Genomic DNA, 8,897 nt, shown 5'->3' with positions numbered 1-8,897 from the left:
AGGACATTATTGTGTCATCTCTCTGAATATCATCTGTGTAAGGTTAGTTGGCTACCCTTTTATGGACTATGAACTATAAAGTCAAACTGAATCGGTGTATCGACTAGCTGCTAAGTATACTTGTGTGGTCTCTCATCCTCTCTCAAAACAGGTTTAAGGACCCTCAACCCTGTTCAGAAGGCCTTTAACCCATTTCCACACAAGATAGGGACACCTAAATTGCCTCATTGCATTATGCTATCTAACCAATTTAGGTTAAACTCGACAATATGAGTTTTTGAATACCTATTGCTCGGCAGGAGCATTATTAGGTCAAATCTAAGCCACTAGATAGTGCTATTAATGTACCATAGAGTAGAGGAAGCGACCTGAATTTGGTAAGATTCCTTAATCTTTTCTAAATACGGTAGAGGTTAGCTAGGTTCTTTACGACATCTAGATAGTTTAAACCTTAGACTCTATCTTCTAGGACTTTTTGTACGAGATCTCAGAGTTAATTTAGTTTCTTGATTCTTAACCAATACTAGTGTTTCACGAGCCTAGATCGAAGAGGTGTCATCTATTGAACAATTTTCATGAAGGATGCTCGGTCAAAAAACGACTCCTCTCAAACCCTCTTTTTCTCTATTTTTCCCATTTTTCTTCTCTCTTTTCTTTTTTTCTCCTCTAATTTTTAAGATTAGACATTAATAAGCTACCTAATATGGAGAAAAGAGGCCAATTACAAAAATGTTCATTGAACTTTGGCCTTTAACTTTGATTTTTTTTTTCTCACTATTTTCTTTTTCGGAAAATATTTTAAGAATTTTTCTCTTCTATCACATCATCAAATTTAATCGCTAAAATATTTAAAAAATTATTTTACTCAGAAAATAAATAAAAAAAAGTTCAGAAGGGTTCGTATCTTCTTAACTAAATGTTACATCCTCATTCGAAATACCTCAAGTCTACCGTTGATTGGCTGATATGTATGCCACCTTGAGTTACCTTAACATCGACAAGGGTTTGATTGAAGATTCATAGACAAAGGAAAACAAATGAGGCAGAGAAAAACATGTACCTGGTTGGGTCGACCCAACCGATTTAGTTGGATTGGTTTAACCCACTTTTAATTCGTTTTTCAATGGTACTAATATATATATATATATATATATTTCTTATTCTATAGTAAACTTAGGAGATTTGGAGGAATTTTAAGAGAGCTTCCGAACAAGGTAAGCAACAATATGATATAAGATTGAAAGCATGTGGTTTATTTTACTGACTATTAGATCGAATTATGAACATGTTAGAAATTCATAATTATTTTATAATACTCTAAAGAACTGGGTTCGTTAACAAATAAGGATTACATTAACGTTTAAAATACTTACTTCGTCTCGTTGAACGTTACGAGATAAAGATATTAATTAAACCTAATTAATTAGTAGACAACGTAGAGAGAATTAATAAAGATAATACTTTGGTCCACTTGTTTAAGTGTGGTGGTCTCCCAACCACAAACACACTCACTACCTATCACTTTGACTTATCCATATTGTAGTGCGTGGACTTGTCAAAGCTTTACCACTTTTTCTGAACTGCCTTGTCCGGCTGGAACATTCATTGAATAACAATTTCAAACGTTCTTCTTTCAAACTTTGAATTGCTTTTATCTCAATTCTTATTCCTATCTTTTGTTTGCCCTTTCAAGGAATATACTTCCAAATTGGTAGCCATTACACCCACATAACGAACGTATTTGCATGCGGATGCTTAGAAGAAGTAAGTTGATATCAGTTGGAGAAGAGAACGAATCAGTTTTTTATAAGGGGTTAAAACTGTGAAACTGACGGTGATATGTAATAGGCCAAAACGGATAATATTTACCAGTGGTGGGATTGAGTTGTTACAAATAGTATCAGAGCTATGCACCAACTAAGCGGTGTGTCAGCGAGGATGCTGACCCCAAAGGGGGGGGATTGTGAGGTCCTATATTGGTTGGAGAGAGGAACGAAATACTTTTATAAGGGTGTGAAAACCTCTCCCTAATAGACGCGTTTTAAAACCGTGAGGCTGACGACGATACATAACGAACCAAAGCGAACAATATCTACTAGCGGTGGACTTGGATTGTTACAATAAATCTTCTCTTTACCCTGATTGCTTCTCTTAATCCTTTTACGTTCTCATCTCTCGTGGTCATAAAAAAATAAACAACGAGAAAGTAAGTATTATTCTTGGTTGATACTGATGTGTTCAAATCGAATTTGAATACCACTTACCTCCTGACTACGTACTCATAACTATTAAAAAATTTAGGAGTGTTTGTGAATTAGGTTGAGATATTTTCATACTCAACCCAATTATTCATAATGAACTCAACACAACCCTAATTTTTTTTTTAATTGGGTTGATTTGGATGGATCATATCAATTATTCAATTTTTGTCTTTAATAAAACATTTACTTATTCAATTTCAAATAGTTAATTAAAATCACTAAAAATTATTTGTAAGAGTTGTCGGAGAATAAATAATCAAAATTAATGATAAATTAGGGTTGATTTGGTCCAACTTAATCTAATTGAAGAGAAAACCATGAACGAACTCAATTCATGAAGTTTTCATTTATTTGAATTCAACCCAACCCGAACGATACAGGTCGGGATAGTTTGATTGAATTTTTCGGGTCATCAAATTTTTATTAACACCTCTACTTTTAGCATACACTGGTTTGTGTTACAAAAAAAACATATCGTGCATTTATTAACCAATGATTACGAGTTAAGAATTAGTTAAAAAGACAGTTTTTTATGAATGATATTATTCAAATCCTTACCTATCTTTGTTGGGTATATGTCGCTATCTGTGGGTACAAATACACATATCTCTCTTTGAATTTGCATCTCAAATGCATACAGTCCCTACGAAGAGTATTGAGATTCATTAAGTCAAGGCGGCTGGAATTTACGTGTACAACTTTCCCAAGAAACTTTGTTAAAGGAAGAACACGACATTTTTTGGGCATTTTTGTGTGTGTTTGTGGCGTTTGAGGAGGAAAAAACATGTTTTTTGGGGCCAACAATTTAGGAAGGGTTGACATTGAGACACACCACATCCAATCGAGGCTAAGAGATTGTTCAAAGGCTTATAGGGATTTTTACATTTAAGGTTGCGTTTTGAGACCAAAGACTATGAGTTTGAATAAGCTTTATTGTATGCTTTTTTTTGGGGGGGAGAAAGTTGTATGCTTGTATACCCACTTGGAGGATTTATGATTGGTGAATCGGTCGGGTTATGATCCATGTCACGATCCTCATTTTCTTAGCCTAATTAGTAATGTCACCTCATGCATGTTGTAACGGTTCAAGCCTACCACTAGCATATATTATTCTCTTTTGGGTTTCTTCTCAAAGTTTTTGAAACGCGTCTTCTAAAGAGAGATTTCTACCCTTATAAAAAGTTTTTCGTTCTCCTCTCCAATCGAGGTGGGATCTCATAATTACATATGCAGAATCTTATAATAAATACTTTTAAAATAAGATCCGTCCCTTCAAAACCTAAATAAAGATAATATAGTTTTTTATGGCATAAAATAAATTGGAATAAAATGCATTAATTAAATTCAATTCTATTGGCTTATCATGACCTAGCTTCCATGGTCTTTTTAGCGTTTACAAATATCCGTGTATGAGAATTTTATCTTTACTTGAAAAATATAAAGATAACACGTGACTTGAGTATTTTATGAAATATTTAATAAGTCACCCCACTATTGGGGTTAGCAATGCAATCACACACATAACATGATTGAGACCTATCTTAAAATTGTCATAGGGCCTTGGACTCTTTCTAGTTTCGAGTAGGGTTAGATGTATAGTACTTCTCCACACATGCCTATGTACATGCACATGGACCCACTAGGCGGGCTCGTATACGTACCCCTTGGGTTTGGCATAATCGGGCTTAACGCGTTACACGTCGTCGGATGCCACAGAAAAGAAAAGATCCGCATGATATCATGACGAACATGAATATCAAAGGTACGCGTCCGTACTAACATAACATAACGGAGAAGTATCTTGATGCACATGACACACATATATGCATGAAGTTCTCATGATTTACATTCAATACAAACATTAATGTCCTTCCTTTTCTCATTTCATCCATGACATATTCCATACGTGCACTATGTATACATGGTAAACATCGCACAGTCGATTACATAAGCTTTACGTGACATTCTTACATAGCATTTCATTTTAGTCATAACATGATATAATCGATGTCACATTCCATACCATCACATTTCAATACATAAAACACACAAGTATAGCATAAAAATATTTTAGTCACAAGGCATGCACCATCATACATCATGCAGTTATCTATCTGTAAGAGTAAGATTACTTACCTGATTAGCTTAAGTTGTTGTCGCTAATTTATCCTTAATGAAAATTTGATTTCACCTTTGAAATTCAAGTAATTTATACTAGCCATGACATTAGTTTCAAGTAGATATTGTCTGTCTTTTATACCATTTATAACAGTCAAAATTCACTACTAGCAGATATTGTCCGTTTTAGCCAGTTACGTATTGTCGTTAGCCTCATGGTTTTGAACGTGTTTATTAGGGAGAAGTTTTCATACCCTTATAAAAAATGTTTCGTTTCTCTCTCAAACTGATACCATTTGTAACTACCACCCACCGCTAGCAGATATTGTCAACTTTAACTCGTCACATATCATCGTCAACCTCACGATTTTAAAACGCATCTACTAGAGAGAGGTTTCCACACCATTATTAAAAAATATATATATTTCATTTTCCTCTTCAACCGATGTAACATCTCACAATATCATATATAACAACAGTTCAAAACGACCTTTCAAGAAATTTATATTTACCCAGCATTTGAAAGTTATTTCAAATGGACCTCTACTTGATCGACGCTCCAACAACGTCGATTGACTAACACTCTTTTGAAAGGAGCATAATTTCTTTGAATGTCTCGTTAATTAACGCTCTAGAGAAATAGATCTTTTTTGTAGGTTAAAAAACAGAGCGTACCATTGAATTAACCAGAAAGCTCTGAAGTAAAATTGATGCATTCTTGTTTATACTGAATTATTCATTGAGAAGATGACTGTCGTTTTCCAATTTAAAATCATTACTTTCTTGAAAAGTTTGCTCCCAATTATAACATCATTTCTTATACTTACTTATTCTTCACTTTTCCACGTGGTATGATATTGTCCACTTTGAGCATAAGCGTTCGTGGCTTTGCTTTGAGCTCTCAAAAGGCCTCATAAACTCATGATCTTCCACTAAATTAACTAACGTGAGACTCATTCTCAATAATCCTCAGCAGTATCTTTTTAAAATATTCATTTTAGTCACTAATATTTTACAAAATATCACTTTTTTTTATCAGTATTTACAAATCTTTATCAAAAACTTTATGCATACGAAATCTCTTAATACAAATTTATGGCTATATTTTAAGAGATTCAGCGTTAAAATCTCGATTAAAAAATGAAAAAAATAAAAATTAAATTAAATTATGTCAACAAAATTTGATAGTTTAAGAATACAACCACCAAAATGAACCAAAATAAATAATATAAAAAAAAATATTTAAAAGAATCTTGATCGTACAATGTTTGGGAACTTATGGTTCTGTTGGACAACAGCCACTTAAATTGGGACCACAGAAGCATTGACGAGATAAAGACCACCTACCTATAATTTATAATAATAAATAATAATAATAATAATTAAAGTCATAAATATAAGCATCAAATCATGGACAAATATACCTATTTTCTAAAAATATCTAATTTGGGTTCCTTATTTAAAAAAAATCTTAATCTAGAAACCCTTTAGACTTAAAATACTTTGACTGTGAGATCCCACATCGATTGAAAAGAGGAACGAGTGCAAGCAAGAACACTGTGCCATGAAAAGAGGTGGATTGTGAGAAGAGGAACAAGTGCAAGCAAGGACACTGTGCCATGAAAAGAGGTGGATTGTGAGATCTCACATTGGTTGAAAAATGAAAACGAAACATTCTTTATAAACGTGAAAAAATCTACTTCTAACAGACGCGTTTTAAAAACGTTGAGGGGAAACTCGGAAATGAAAGAACAAAGAGGATAATATCAGCTAATGATGAGCTTGAGCTATTAAACATTCTCAAGCATTTGTCCATGAAAAGATTCTCAAGCAAGGACACTGTGACATGAAAAGAGGTGGATTGTGAGATCTCACATTGATTGAAAAATGAGAACAAAACATTCTTTATAAAGGTGAAGAAATCTACTTCTAATAGACGCGTTTTAAAAACCTTGAGGGGAAACTCGGAAATGAAATAACAAAGAGGATAATATCAGCTAATGGTGAGCTTGAGCTATTAAACATTCTCAAGCATTTGTCCATGAAAAGATTCTCAAGCAAGGACACTGTGACATGAAAAGAGGTGGATTGTGAGATCTCACATTGGTTGAAAAATGAAAACGAAACATTCTTTATAAACGTGAAGAAATCTACTTCTAACAGACGCGTTTTAAAAACGTTGAGGGGAAACTCGGAAATGAAAGAACAAAGAGGACAATATCGACTAATGGTGAGCTTGAGCTATTACAGTAACAATAGCTAATACGGTCGTCGGTCATTTTTAATAGCCAAAAAGAAAAGGGTTAATTTTGCATAATTGAGTCCCAACATGTTTACGGAACAGAAGTATGAAGAGACAGCAACAAAGTACAAACAAAAATAGACAAACTAAAACAGACAATCTTAGTTGTCCAACTTGTAATATATAAACATTCTCAACAACCCTACCATAATTTGGGTTACATTCAAAAAATGCAATCTAAAAATTTTAAGTTTAGGGTTCTTTTCCCATATAAAAATCATGCCCATTAGTTTTATGGCTCGAGACGAACGGTTGCACCGAACCCTCGTGTTTGATTTTTGTTGTTAGTGAATACGATGAAAATATCAAATGGGTTTTGATCATGAATTGGATAAGTCTCGTCGTAATGAGAGAGTTATGAGATGATTCAATATTTATAAGAACTTACTCAAAGGTCGGGTTAAACAAGTCGAAATTATAAAATCGGTAGATTTGTAGATATTATTGATGAGGTTAAACTTATTGGATATGAATGGATCGAAACTTATGTGTAGATAAGAAAATACAGATGTTTAAAGAATTATAACAGAGAGTTAAACTTAATTGGAGAAAGTAGACGTCAAATTTACAAGCTATCAACCAACGTGAAGGCTAGAGAATCCATAAATTGCTACACAATAATTCATAACATGTCTATCCTACAAATGCAAATCTATGGCTCGAACATTCAAACTACAATTCAATTATTTCAAATTTAATATATATTGTCATACAATTAATGATCTAGCAATTACATGCATTAAGAATAAATTGAATAACCCAACCAACCACAAATAAATAATACACGACTGTTCGTAGATTATGCTGAATCGTAGCCTAAAAAATAAATCAAATCATAACTAAATTAAAAGTCAGTAAAAATGTGTGCCCATGTTGGTGTCTTCTATCATTTGCCTCTTGGTTTCCTTCGAGTCCAATGAAATTACAACAACAAAATTCTAGTCGTGAAACCCTAATTCACGTTTTTTAGTTTGTATCGTTCGGGTGCGACGTGTATGGGTCTAAATTACAAGAATTCGAGTACAAAAGAAATACAACAAAATCCAAAAGTGAGGTTGTGTGGGTCTCATGGCCATATGAGTCTACTTGGTGTATGACTTAAGTTACTCTTGGGCCTTGGATCATATCACATGAGTGCGTTATCGTCGAGCTATATGTTTCAAAATTATAGCATCAAAGATATGTACGTATGTTTCAAGTGTGAATCAAAGGGGATTGAGTTCGAATCCGAACATAGCTCTATACCACCTCGCAATACTCTCCCAGTGGCCCTAAACATCTATGGATATGGATCTTACGCACTCTAAACTCTAACATCTCCACGTTCTCGTCATAAAACTCTTCGTTGTTTGTTTCTCTACGAATTTTACCAATTAGAATGGATACGAATTAGTGTCGGTGGTTAAGATATAATTATATTATTACCAAAAAAAGAATAATATTTCAATTATGCGTAATGATGAGTTGATATTTAAATTAAAACAAACAACCAAATAAATTTGAAGGGAAGGTGATAAAGATGGGATTGGTGTTGAAGAGTTCTTCTCAATTTTGAAAGCTGTTGTTAAATGACTTTTGCATATCAACAAACTTGAATACATTGAAATTAATAAAATAATAATAATAATAATAATAATAAACAATTTAACGAGACTGCATGAAACTTAGGAGTGGAGTGTTCGTGGGTTGAGTGAGGTCAGGCTGAACACTTTTTAGACTCAAGCCCGAAACTCACTTTCAATATATATTTTAAAAAGCTACCTTCCAAATACTTTAATATTTTTATGAGTTTCGAGAGAATAAATAATCAATAAAATAATTATGAAATAATAAAATAAAATAAAACTGTGTATAGATAATTGCATCATAAGCAGAAATATATATTTTAAAATTAACAATAAATTTAAGTCGGATTGGTTCAAGTTCAACCATGAACCCCACCGTTCATAAAGTTCGAGTTCAACCCAATTCAAACGAATAAGTTGACTTGATCTGATTTTTCAGATTATCGGGTTTTTTTGAACACCCTTTAACAAATTTTTTCGAACAAACTAAACATCATCATCTTCTTTTGCTTGTAATATGTTAGATTTAGATCATAACTACCTGAAACTGAGTAACATTATGAAGATGATCAAAACTCTCAGATACGAAAGCATTCACAGATTTCTAAACTAACCACATCAATCTCATTTTTTTTTTTTTTTTTTTGTTTT

This window comes from Cucurbita maxima, unplaced genomic scaffold (assembly GCF_002738345.1).
Source record: "Cucurbita maxima cultivar Rimu unplaced genomic scaffold, Cmax_1.0 Cma_Scf00019, whole genome shotgun sequence".
Taxonomy (NCBI): Eukaryota; Viridiplantae; Streptophyta; class Magnoliopsida; order Cucurbitales; family Cucurbitaceae; genus Cucurbita; species Cucurbita maxima.
The sequence above is the reverse complement of the archived record's forward strand: the minus strand, read 5'-3'. Positions refer to the sequence as shown.